This window comes from Nyctibius grandis, chromosome 5, assembly GCF_013368605.1.
Source record: "Nyctibius grandis isolate bNycGra1 chromosome 5, bNycGra1.pri, whole genome shotgun sequence".
NCBI lineage: Eukaryota > Metazoa > Chordata > Aves > Nyctibiiformes > Nyctibiidae > Nyctibius > Nyctibius grandis.
Window position 1 is genome coordinate 61,506,198 of NC_090662.1, and position 14,022 is coordinate 61,520,219.

Sequence of the window (14,022 nt, forward strand, 5' to 3'; positions counted from 1 at the left end):
CTTCTCTGGTTCTTGGCTCCTGGGCCAAGCCTATCTGTTGCTGTGCAATTCCGTGATCTCTGGCTGCCCTGCCCTGCCACGGCATGGCAGAGCTGGCAGTGATCCACACCAGGTTCCCTGGGCTGTGGCCTTCCCTCCCTGCCCTGTCCTCAGCTGCAGACCTCCAAAGGCTGCTGCAACCCAAAGGAGGAGACAGGCAGAGCTACCACAGCACCTGGTGCGGTGGCAGCCGCGAGGGACCTTGTCTATTCAGCAAGTGCTGGGGCAAAGGCAACAACTCTTCCCATCTTTGGCAAAAGCCACAGACAGCTCCAGCAGCAGGTCATGACAGCAACCTGCTTGACGTTGTGGGAGCTTGTTCTTGCTCACAGCGGAAGCAGTCTGGAAGGAAGGATTTCAGCTCTCCTCCTGTCACTACTCCTTGCCTGCCCTGTTTTGACCTAGATACATTACAGTATAACAAATCTGTGACTCCCCTCAGGATTTCACAGTTGTTGCTGTGCTGCGTAGCACAACTGCTCACGATTTCACAGTGGTGGCAAGGCTGGTGGTCATGTCCTCCTCCCCTGGAAGGGCCCTTGGGGACAAAGGAAAAGCTCTTTCAGGCTACATTTGACCTTCAGCACTCAGAATACTTCTCAGCTATGGTCACTGCTCTGCAATGTACCCCTGTCCTGTGCTGAGCCCCTGTGCGGTGAGACCACATCATCTGTGCCTGCCTGATGTGGCAGGGCAGGGATGAAGGTGGGCAGGGAGCCATGACATGCTACAGTCTCCTTGGCTTCATTGACGTAGGATGAGAATACCATGGTATGCTGCAGCCTGTCTTTGCAGCCCAGTCTAGATGTAGCCTTTGCAGGAGCACAACTGAGTCTCACAGGGGAGACAACCTCGAGCCTTCAGCAGAGGCTGGTAGTGCACAAACATAGCATGTTTGCAGACAGGAGAGACTGTCCCCTCTTTCATACTAAAACTTGCAGTCCTATAAGCTGGACGCAGCTTAGATGACTTCATTTAGTGCAAGTGGGACTGTAAGTATGATCCTCTAAGTATAAGAAAGATGGCTTAGTCAGAGCTAAGCATGACCTAGCATATTATGTGGGAGCATAGCTTCTCTTTAGGGTTAAGAGATCCTACCTTGTGTCCTTTGAGCTCCTTAGTCCCCATTCATCTCCCAGAAAGGACCAGTTTCTCTTTTCAACCTTTCCATCCCTCCTTTGCCCAGATCCCCAACTCATAACACTCTCTGCCTGCCTGGACCACGTTTTTGGCATGAAGCAAGCTATGTTCTGACACTTTCTCCTCCCTGCTGCCCTGGCCTGATAGCCATTCATCACTGGTTGAAGACACTAGCCTCCAGAGCACAGGAGCACTTCCTCCTCATGAATTATTGACACAACCCTTTGCCTTTCCATAGCCATGGACTCCCCACCCCTCTCCCTGCCTCTCCTCACACTGGCTGTGTTTGTCAATTACCTCTTCATCTAGCCTTTCTTTTCAAAAATTCTTTTCATTTCACACAACCTTTTTATGTTTTCTTTTCTTCCTGGGGAGGGGAGTAGGGAGAGATGGCATGTGGGGAAGGCACTACCCAAGCCACTGCTAGAAATATGAAGGCAGTTTGTGCATGACATGGCTCTCAATTGGCTGCAGTCTGGGACTTTGGAGCCCATCCCCAGTGATGAAACAGAGATGTGCAGTTTCCTCACAGCGGACAGCATTGCAAGGGCAGAGATTCCCATTTAAGGGGAGAGAGGCAAGGTTTGAGACAATATGTCCACAAGGCATAGAGTAACCCCAGCCAAACCCAGTTCTCCTCTCCTCCTCCTGCACTGGAGCCAGCTGTTTGCCTTCCTGGGGCTTTCCCCTCCCACCCTATGCATCTGGTGAGCTCTCCCAGGAGGCAACATGATTAAGTGTCAATGTGGGAATGAACATGAGAGCCGTTAATTGGCTTGATTGTATAAACAGTTTGGTTTGAGCTGGCAGGGGAGTTTGGACCCTGCATCTTGAGCGCCCAGCCCTGGATTTTGATGAATTTGTCGGGGGAGTGGGTCTGTGAGTCCCTATTCCCGATACATCGCTAGAGGGAGTGCAAGACCTGCCTTCTGCTGCAGCTCAGCTTGACCCAGAAGCCTCTGGTGATGGATAGGACTGCTTAGTTGCTGATGTATGGCAGGTATAGGGAACCCCCACCGAAGGCAAAGAGCTGTGGTGGGGCAGGGTTTAAGACTCTCCCTTCCCTTGCCATAGGTCCTGGATAAAGACAGCCCTGATAATTGACCTGTGTGTTCGGGAATAGATATAGCTCCCACTTGCTGTGATGCAGGGCATGAAAAGGTTATGACAGCTTCCTTTCTGCCTGTGAGAGACAGAGTTTCCCCTCACTCATATGAATCGCCCTTTATCTGCTATCCCAAATCCCAGTCAGGAATTCACTGTAAGAGAGAAGAAGCTGCAACATACACTCAACCCTTCCTTTCAGCAGCACATGCTACCAGACGAGTACTATGTCCATGGCCACAGATCTGACAGTTCCCCATCCACCATGCAGCTTCCTCAAACCTTTAGCAAATGTTTTTCAGGGAGGTGACTCCAGCATGAGATAAGAGACAGAGTGCTCTTTTGGGTCAGGTGAACACCTGAAACAGAAAAATGAGCATTGCAAAGTATGGTGGGTGCCCGACAGCTGAGGACAAGAAGGAGACAAATTGTGGGGTATTGTCTCCCAAAGAAGATGAAGTTAATCCGTATGCCAGTGAGGGGGGGTGGGGATTTTCAAGTGGGAGGGGGATGCCTCAGAAAGAGTTAGTTGGGATCTGTGGAAAAAAGGGTGCAAAAAGCAGGTGGGACTTCACACCTCGTGGGACCAAGACTGGGGTGTTTATATCAGCCCGTCTTGCTTGGATTTTATTCCGGTGACAAACGTGTTCTGAAAACAAACAGAACATTGAGGAGGGAACTTGTGGAGCGAATGACTGTTTTTTTGGTTGCTAAGCCATCTGTTCTGCTCCAGCAGCTCGCTGAGGGCTCTGCCGTCGCTCTTGATCTGCATGCGTGTGTTTTAGCGTGGGTGGCTGGTGCTGGCTGGCGTGGCAGGAGGGAGTATTGGGGCGGAGGGGAGGATGTATTCTGGGGAACTCGGTTGCTTTGAGCAAATTTGCTTGGGAGGGGAGGAGGAAAGTTGGCTGCAGCGGTGTATGCAAACATATGTGGCAGAGGCCAAGCCTGGGAGGGGGGGCGGGGCTGTGCTTTTTTGTGTGCATGTAAGGTGTGTGTGCCTGTGTCTGGGGGTCTAGGATCACAGACACGGGGGCGGGGGGGTTTACATCAGGATAAGGGACCCCACCTCCACAGCTCTGCAGCTACAGGGCTGTGCGTGGCAGGGCTGGTCAGTGCGTTGCAAACCTGCCTGCAGGTGGGGGTAAAGATATGTGTTTGTGCATGCCAAGGAGGAGCATTGAAAAGACACTCGTGGAGACCATATGTATGTAGGCAAGCGCAGCATGCCACCCACCAGGCGGAGAGAGGCCCTGCCCACGCTCTCATCCTTCCCTGCTCCTTGCCAGACAAGGCAGGGTTGCCATAGCAGCTGACAATGCCTGCTCTCCTACCTCTCAGGAGGCCGGGAAACAGCAGCAAGATGGGTTGTAGGAAGAAACTTATGGCCTATTTGTGTCCTTGTCTCCTGGGAACAGCAGCTGGGACTCCTTGGTAACCTTCTGAGGCTGGTGGTAGTCACCTCAGAGCATTCAGGTGTCATACAGGGGGAGAGCTGCTAGTGTACTGGGCATGCATGGTGCTCCTTACCCACACCCAGTCTTGTCCAGCTGCTGGGTTGGATTCAGCGGTGCCCCCTTCTGAAGGCTAAACGGTGCTATGACTGCATTAAATAAAGAAGGGGTCTCCAGACCACTCCCAGCTGGCAGTGCAGACATCCGCTGTGCTGAATCGTACCTCTTCAGGAATATTCATTCCTCTCTCTCCCCCTGTCATGCAGACATGCTGCTACACTGCAGAAGCAAACAGGGCATCAGGTTCCACCTCAGAAGCAGCTGCATTAAAAGGTGAGCTGAATGCCACCCCTGACTGCTCTAAGCAGCATCATTTGAGGAATGCACTTGATTGGTAGCAGTAAGAGAGTTGGTGTTGCTTTGTACAACATTTGGTGTCCTCTGAAAAGATGGCACCTCATTTTGGGGATAATATTGAATATTTATATGTTTTTAGGCATTCCTTCCTTAGGAAAAGATTCTAGATCTTTGATCCATCCTGAGATAGCCATTCTTATATTTTTAATGTGTCATCATGTCCTGTGCACCTTCTCAAACCTCTTTCACACAAACATTTCAATGACCTTTATTTGTATAACTCAGGACCTTTTTACAGCATGCTCCCCTCACCTAAAAATCCCAAACAGCACAACAACCCACCTCCAAGAAAAAAACAAACCACAAAAGACCTTCAGATTAAGAAACATCACAGCCTTGTGGGATCTGGTAGATCTAAGCTCTGTCATAGACCTGCGGGGCAAATCACACCCTTCTCCTTCATCTTTAAGATAATGGTGGCAGTGCTGCCTCTCCATTCACTACCCTCAGGGTCCCAAGCTTGTGGATGGAGTATTATTGCATGCACTCAGCTTCTCCCTGCCTCATTTGAACAGCAATCTCTTGGTGCTGTTGGAGACAGACAACAAAGAAATAAGTGTCATGTCTAGTGACAGCACATCAATGCTCAAGGCTGGGCTAACCTTTGTGTGTGTTAGCGACCCAAAAAGGTTGAGTGAAAACCTCCAGAGCCAAGGTGTCTGGCCAAGAGTCCATGCAGGAGAGCAGCAGTTGGGCATGATCAACACAATCATGATAACAGCAAACAACAGAAATCTCCTGCAACCCTTGCTACAACTGGCCCCAGGTTAGATATTCCCTCCACTTTGAATGGCCACAGGAAGTTCTGCATTCATAGTGGAGGTACCTTTGCCACAGTTGCATCAAAAAACATCTGGGCATGGAATTGCAGCTGATGTTGCAAGCAGAGCTGCCAATTGGGTCAGAGGCAACCCTCACTGAAGGTTAGCAGAGTTTCAAGTGTCAGAACAGAGAAAGGAGGCCCTGGAGAGGGGATCTGTACCAGTTGTGAGCTGTGTCACTCTTTGGGAATGCATGCAGAATACTAGGGGAGCGCACAAATGGATAGTGTTAATGCAGGGGAGTCTTACTGACTTCACCACCAGAGATAGGGACATAGAATTAGATTCAGAAGAAAGCAGTAGGGGAAGAAAATAAGTGGGTTCTGCTGAGATAGAGAGGAAAAGAAGATGGAAGAAGAGTTTGGAAGAAGGAAAGTCATGAGAAACAGAGGGAGGCCAAGGCATGTGAGTGTGGTGGGTTCTTATATTTAAATAGAAGGTGCCGTAATCTCCCAACGTTTAGGTGGTGTTTGAGAGAACCTGATTGGGATTTATTAGAATATAAAAATGCTCTAATTGAAAGCAAGTGGAGGCAATTTGTATTAATAATAGGAGAAATCATCAAATAATGGAATTGTTTAAAATCTATTAGTTTGCTCCATGCAGTGAGAGGAAGGGGTTGATTATCTTGCAACAGAACATATTAAAAGGAGACCCCAGCCTGCTGGTCCCCTATGCAGATTAGAGATGTAATTTATGGAAGTAATTTATTTTCTGTTGGGAAGAAGAGGGGGAAAATGGAAAAATATGATAAGAGCTGCAATCAGGTCTTGGTTTCTTAATTTGAAGACCTACCTCTTATCTGTCTTCTTGCAATCATTAGAAAAAAATTACTCATTTCTTGGTTGGGTTTAAAGCTGCAGGAGCAGACAGGGTGGCTGGGAAAAAAAAAAAGAAGATCTCATGAGAAGGCCTGTTACTCACCTCTTGAGGTTTATATTATTGACAGCAGTTGCTTCAAATCCAAGGCAAATCAACCTTGGGCTGCCTGGAGGAGCAGCAGGTAGAGCTTAGAGATCAGGACCAAGGCGCTGTCTATCTAATCCTTCCCGAGGACAAAAGAAACATGTTGCGAAACTGGAGATTAATTCAGAGCTGCTTAATTCGTTCACTCTGTCTGTCTGTCTCTGTGCTAACCTGGCCCTTACAAACCACAGTGAGGGAATGACAAATGACTCTAGTATTCACACTTACAGTCCATTCCAATCAATGGGAATTTAGGTGCCTAAATAGGAATTAGGCACTTAGTGGTGTGCCTGGTTCTGGAGCTCTCCTTGTCCCATGATTTGCCTGGTGTGCCCACTGAAATGGCCTTGCAGGTTTGTGCTTTTGCTCTTCTTTGGTTTTCTCAGATGAAGGCCTAGATCCCTTCTTGCCTGTTTTCTCCTGGCTCCATTGTGATCCCACCCAGTATCATCACAGGGGTCTGACAGGACTTCACAACACTTCCTCCCTCCTGCTTCCTTGTGTCATCTGCTCACACTCTTCACTTTGCTGTATCCAGACATCTCTTACCTGTCAGCCTTGCCTTGTACCTCCACACTGATCTTGGCTTGTAGGCAATAGGGCATGAAATAACTCTCAAGCAACCTCCAGCAATCCAGACCCAACAGTCCTTCCTTCTAACCTCACCATCAAAAGCTGTCAGAAGAGTGCCATTATAAGGGATGGAATGAGGGAAGAGAACAATCAGAGGCAATGAGATTGTCTCACAACAATCTCAGTACTGAGGACAAAACAAGGGGACAAAGAAGCCAGGCAGCAACAGTTCTCACTCTACTCACCATCCTTTTCCGTCCTCTAGGTCTGAGCTTATGTGTTGTTCTTGAGCAGGCTGTGGCTTGGGGAAGAAAAATTTCTGGCCTGTCCAAGGGGACTTGAGCATACCCATATGCAGAAGAAGCAGTTCCAGGCTTTTTGCAACCCCAAGGATTTTTCTGCTTGGTGTCTGAGCACTATATTGATAGGAGACATTGCGAATACTCTCTCATTCTCCTAAGATAAATAGCTGGATTCTGCCTTGAAAAACAGTAGACAGAGTAAAAAGGAGACATCAAATTGCAATTTCAGATGTTTTAAGAAAACTATCTGAGAATTCAAGATGAACTTAGTACTGCAAATACCACAGCTAACAGTCTTCTCTCTTGTGAGAATCCATTACATCCTATAAAGAGGATAAAAACCATTAGAGAAGGTATAAAGATAATAACTAGAGGTATGGTTGGAGTGGGTCTATCTCTGTGTGAGACAATGGCTTTTCACACCTATGCTTTGCTATGACATGATTTTTACATAGTAACTCTGTCTATCTAGATGCTTTGATGAACACTTATTTCCTTTATTCAAGATTCCAATCATTTATTCTTTTTCTGCATCTATGGTCCTTTCAGACTTCTGCACATGCCTCTGTACCTTAACAACTGTTGATTTCTGTTCTTTGTTTTTGCATCTTTCTTTTATCTCTGCTTTGCATAGGGAGAATGTGACAATATTATCTGCCTGCAGGGAGGAAGTTTTTATTTACTCTCTCTCACTGTGAGAAGCTCCTTAGTATATCCTATTAAAGTGGGTTCCAGATGGAGTGTGTCTCCCCACCTTCAAGAAAAAGCAACCTGTTTTTCCCACTTTCTAGCATAGCTACAAACTCTTTAACAATCTGTCCAGCATCTTTCTAAACAGGGATCACTCAAGCATATTTGTGCATTCTACTTCTTCTCCAGGTACAATGCTTGACAGCCACTTTGATTGAAGCTCAAATACAACAGCTTAGAGATCAAGAAATTAAACACACTTCAGGATAAGACTTCTCTTTCTGAAAAGATTTTCCCATCATTAATTTACCTAAACTGAGAGCAATAGCAAAGGTAAAAATAACCCACCTGTGCTTTTGAAACCAGATCAGGTTACTGGGTGAGTAGTAGATGAAAGCAGCTCTGTCAGCTACATTTTTTCATTTTGGATTCAGTAGCCATACAGCTTCATACCAGTATGCTGACAGATAGTGCATATACAAACTTCTTCATCATAGAGACACACTAGAATATAACTGTATAACCACCACCACTGCCACCATGGCCCACTGCTCCCCCCATCCCAGTCACAACTGCAGTAACTAACACGTTCAAAGCATAGCATTAAGTAGTATTAATTAGTGTCAGGGCCCTGAGTGCGCTAATGAGCCTTAACTGCCCTGACCAGTCTCACCTGGGGCTTCCACCCACACATCCTCTGCACGTGGCCCCAGAGGTCTATTTAAGCTCAGGCCAAGGCATCCACTTTTGGTGTATTGTAATTGTGTTGCTCCTGAGCGGATCTGAGGCCCTGTTTCATCACCCTGGTTTACCTAATTTTGTTAATAGATATTGTAACTGTCACTAGCCCTGCTCAGGTAGTGTGGCATCTCACCCCAGCCTATGGGGTCACTGCCTTGCCCATGCTTATGTTATCCTTGGCTCCTGACTCATCCTTTTCCATGGAGCAGTCCTGCTGTTGTTGCTCCCTGACAACTGGCATTCATCTTTCTTTCCAGCCATAACAAATATATATTTGCCCCTCTTACCTGTCTGGTGAGGACAGTACCACCTGAAAATGAGAGAGTCTGTCAGTATTACAGGGTGACCAAAAACACATTTATACTTGCTTTACTGCAAACAGGTGGGTATTTATTCTTTATGAACACAAACAAGTATAAATACACCATACTGTACTCCCACCAAATCCTTTCTCCATCATTAAACACATGCTCACAAACATGTTTCCTGATAATTCCTCACTGAGGTAACATAATGACTGTAGTGTATCACGACGATCTTGGCTTGCTACGTGTAGTGGGTAACTATTGCCTTGTTTTTCCTTTTCTCTGAACCTCTGCGGGTGGGAGGGGAAAAGAAGATGGATCCTGATATCAAGATTAGGAGGTAAATCAAAATGACTGTGGGTGAAGGTGCATGAGTCTCTAGCAGCCTTTGATATTTCTTGGTTACACACATGCATTGGTACTCATAGTCATCCATCCAAAATGAGAATCCTGATATAAACTTCCTCCTGTCTCTGATGTTTGACAGCTGCACAAACAGTGCAGAACAAACTGCACTGTTCCCAAAATCATTACCTTTCTTTCATGCCTGGTTTGAGGGAAAGCCAATGCCAAGGGTCCCTGTTCGTCTAGAGGAGAGTAGAGTTTAACTATCTGAGTATAAGCTGTTTCAGGTCACTTAGATTTGGCAAGTAGCACATTGCGTCTATGTCTGCTTGACCAATGCGTGGACGGCCAGCTCCATCTTCTAACCTGGTCACAGACATCCAGAGCAAATCCTACTCACTTTCCTCACCTCTATTCACCCCTTGCAGGGGAGCACCAACCATCCTACTTTTGGATGCTCAGTAGTCCAAGCTAGTGGAAGGATGGCAGGGATGGCTTTGACAACTCATTTTTGCACAGTGCCTTAAAAACAAATCTTGGCAGAGGATTCTGCTGACCCCTGCAATGCAGCCAAGAGGGAATGCCAGAATCTGTATTTCAAACTTGCTCCTTCCTTTGCTCCACTTAGTGCTCCATATCTGTTTCTTGGAGGCAGAAGAAAGTAAGTCTTGCCTTCTGTCCTTTGCTAGGTGTGTGTCTGGGTGTGGGTCCATGTGCATTGTGTGAAGACACATTTTCCTCAAGATACAAAAATCCTTGAAAAGGAGTGGAGTGAAAGATGGCAATGACAGATTTGTTGAAGAGGATTGTTGAACCTTAGATAACTAATGTTGTAGGTACTGGGAACAGCAGTCAGTCTGGGTTGGGGAGACAAAAGGAGGGATGGTGGGGGCTGGGGCTAGGGATCAGGAAAGGAGCAGTCCATTTATCTCAGCTAATGCTCTCTGGCAGAGTAGCAACGCTAATGGATATTAAAAGTGTCAGCTTCAAGATTTAGCAAAATGGTACCTCTCCTGATGCATCTCATCCTGGCACATAGAGCCCAGAGCAGAGAAGAAATTAGGGCCAACAGACTGTATGTGCTGAGTACGGGATTGCCCTTTCCTCTTGTCAGGGACCTTACTCCTGTGACTCCACATTTCAAAATGACAATCCTGTGCAGTGCTGTTTGCTAACAGCATGGCTGTTTCTAAGTGGGAAACCATTCTCCAACACTGTCACGGATCTGCTGTCCTCCTCTATGCCCAGTGGTGCCTTGCCCTTGAGAACAATAAAGGGAGACATGTCCATCCCTCAAAGGGAAGGAGGAAGCTTGGGTATGGAGCCATCTCCCCCTGCCCCATGGAGTGGGCTGAGGTGGAGAGATGGCAGGAGTGGCTGGCTGCTGGCCGGAGGCCTGTGAGTTGGGTCTTTCCAGCCTGTCCTGGTGGCAGTACCATCCTCAGTCAGGTATGATTTGCCTCTTTGCTTTGTGGCAGAGCACTGGCAAATGAGATATTGCCATTCCCCAGCCCTTGGACACCCTCTGTAGAGAGGTGGTGAAAGGAAGGGGTTCACCTGTCTTTCCTCACTGAGCACATGGGAGACCACTACACATGGGGTACCAAAAGGAAAAAAGGAAAGAAGAGAGCATTTAGGGAGAGGTGGAACAATGTACCCTTCGCTAGTTCCACCCCTGCTCCCCATCAATCTGCCCTGCCCTTCCCTTGTATCTGTGGCGGTAGAGTTTTGGCACAGCAGTGGTGTCTGGTTTGAGTGCTGGAAGGGAAGGCTAATGAAGGGGTAAGTATGATGCCCCAACCCTCTCCTGCTCATAGTGACACTGTGATTCACCCCCTCCTATCCATACCCAGGCCTCACCCTCCAGAGTGCCAAAGAAAAGACACCACTGAGTTTTGTCCTACTGCTAAGCAGCCGCAGCCTGGCCTGACAGAGTTGGACTCCATCTCCCTCCCAGGTTTTCCTTGGCTGTGTTATGTTTTGATCCATCTTTTCACCAAGTGGCTGACTGCCACACAGCCAGCACTGGAGATGATGGATGCTCGTTACCCAGCCAGCTAGGGAGCATTACCCCTGGGGCTCTGGCCAGTAAGGTGTCAGTGACGCAAGAAATGCGGTTTTCCTTGCAAGCTTACTCACAGCTGAACAGAAAACCTTCAGGTACCATCCTGGCTTCCTCTGGACTAGAAAGGAGCAGTGTGCACAGAAGTGCCTCACTTTCCTTGTGCTCATGCCCACTGTGTCAGATGTGGCACCCTAAATATTCCAAATTGCACTGACAAATCTTCCCTTGCTTTAACCCACATCTCTCTCACTTCCACTCAGGCTTATATGTTAGGTTGAGGGGGATGGAGAGGGAGAGAGGCTAGCTCTGACTCTGTCATGATGGCCAAGCCTGGGGTCAGATGAGCTTTTGGGGCATGCATCTTGATGGCAGATAAACCAAACCAGTGTGGCAGGGAGCTTCCCCAGAGGCGGCCTGACAGTTCACTCGTACTCTCCCTGCCTACTTCCTCATTGCAGTGAAGGAGAAGCCATGCTGGCAAGGAGCCAGCCAAGCACAATCCCACTGAAGAGCTCAGGAGAGAGGTAAGGAGTAATCACGGAAAGAGGAAGTAGACAAAACCTCAGAAGAGTTGAAGAGCAAGGGGGAAATAGGAAGGAAAGTACGCATGAGTAGGAGTCAGGTTCTCCAGAAAGTAAATCAGATTGTGATTGTGCTTATGATGAAGAAGATATCTGTGAGCCTGCAGTCCAACCTCTCAGTTATATGTATTAGGGTTATTTCCAGTAGCCCCAACAAGAATAACAGTATCTTTGCATGCAGGCACTGTGCAGCTGTAGTAACTGCCTTACCTCAAAGAGCTTGCAGCTCAGTAGGTGAGGCAACCCATGAAGAAGCAAAAGGGTTACTCCAGTATAATGTCCCATTTTATAAAGGCAACATAAGGAAAGCGTAAAGATGAAACAGCTAACCTCCAGCAACACTGGGAAGTCTGGGGCTCAGCTTTCCACAGGTGAATTCATTGCCTTCTAATTAAAGGTGAAGTCTTGGCCTTCAGGTGCTCAGGGGGTAAGGGAGTGAAAAATCCTTGCCTTTAAGAGAGTTTCTGAAGGAGCTGTTGGGCCCTAGTTCCTCCTGGCAGTCACAACCTCTCTTGATGATGAGGTGGTTTCCTCCTGCCTCATATTCTATGCTCTGATGAGTGGCCAATACATGTTCAGGCTAAAATGATCAGGCAAAGGGGGAATCCACAGCAACACTGCTAAATAAATGTGAACACAGACTGCCCTGGTGCCTCTCTCTGTGGATCTGCCTGCTTTCTTCTGCCTTTTTTTTTCCTTCATTTGTTCTTCTTTGCTAATCTTCTCTTTCAGTCCTAATCTTGTCCATACTCCTCCTTTCCATCCTGGGCTCCCAGCAGACCCATACTCCAGATCTAAGCACGTTCCCCAACTCTTGGGCTGCATCCCAGAGTCAGCTCTGTGGGACAGAGATAGCTGCAGTGCCTGAGGTCTCCTGATCCAAAACACACTGAAAGAGTAAGGCAGGAACAGATGTACTAATCAGGCTTCTCCTCAGTTATGCAAGCCCTGCCACCACCTCTCATCTCCCTGATGCATAGGCATCTCAGGCCCTTGCCCTTTATATGTTCCCCCTGCTGCAAAGTCTGGGCCCCACCAATAGATTTGGGTGGCTGTGAGTTAATCAGGCTGTGGGGTTTGGGAGAGAACCCCAGGCCTTCCCTGCCCTCACCCGTTCTGGGCAGCTGCAGAGCGGAGCAGGTAGCACAATCACCCTAGAGTGATAGCACACAGCCTTGGAGTCCCATGCAAGATGGAAGGAGGGTTCACTCTCACAGTCACCCTTATTTCTCATCTTGTTTTCTTTCTTCTAGGTATTTACAGCCTGAATGGGGGAAGGAGGGTGCGGTGATTAGGATCTCTGCAACAGTAGGGAAACAGCTTTGCTAAGTGTCTATCCCCCAGAATGCATTTGACCTCCTCACCTCCTCCAGGGCAGAGGATTTAACAAGGTGATCTCTCTTAAATGATTTGCAGAGGAGAGGCAGATCCAGCAGAGCAAATCCCAGCTTCCTGATTACAAAGTGGCTTTTTCTAAGAGAAATTTACCTTATGGGAAATAGTGCAGATAGGCCCCCTAAAAGCACACACACACCCCCCTGTGCTCCCCTGACCGCAGACTGCAAACCCCTGTTCAGACCCAGTGCCTGACCTCTCACAGCCCCATTTCCCGTGTACCCTTCCTCCCAGCAACAGATCCCTGTTCACATCCTCCTTACTCTGAAGGCATCCCTCCCCCAAGCCATTCCCATCTCTTTCCCTGGAGCATCCCTCCTTCCCAGTTTTGCTCCATGCCCTTCCTTCATGTCCCGTTTGTCATTTGACCTGTCTCTTCCGAAGTCTCCTTTCCACATGCATCTGGCCCACCTCCCCAGAAACTTGCTTTCTTGCTGCTTCTTCCTAGGGAGCAATTCTGCCCTTTCCCCTTCACCACTGATGTATTCCCACTTATAAATGATGCCGACTACATTCCTAAAAGGAGCAGAGGAAGAAGCCAACAAGCCTATGGGACTTGGATGGGCTCAAAGGGTAAAGCCCCCTTTCCTCCTTTACAGATAGACATCCTTCCAAAGCCTTAGGGCTGGGACATGCACTACAGGTGAGGGGAGAGGGACTGGAGCAAGAAGGAGGTATTAAAAGCACTCCTGATGAGGCTAGATGCTGAGCTGGTTTGGGTATTCTGCTCGCAGCAGCATGCAAAATCCCATTATGGCTTCACTATGGTTAGTTTAATACACTGAACCCTTCGTTGCTCCGGCTGCCCCTACCAGGCATCTGTGAAATTCATAGCAACAGGTTTTCAGTCTCTTAGCAATTCCCAGCTCACAGGAGCAGCCTGTGTGCTCTGGAGAGGGGAGAGGAAATATGCAGCAGCTCCCAAACCTGCCTAAAGGACAGAGGCTTTCTTCTTCTCCTTCCTCCCCCACATCAAAGACCCCATGGCTTTGCTAAGGGCTACCAGAGCCCCATGGTTTCACCTGCAGCTCTAAGCATTGGCTGCTCAGGCCAACAAGCCTGGCTCTGGAGCGGGGAGAGTTGCCCA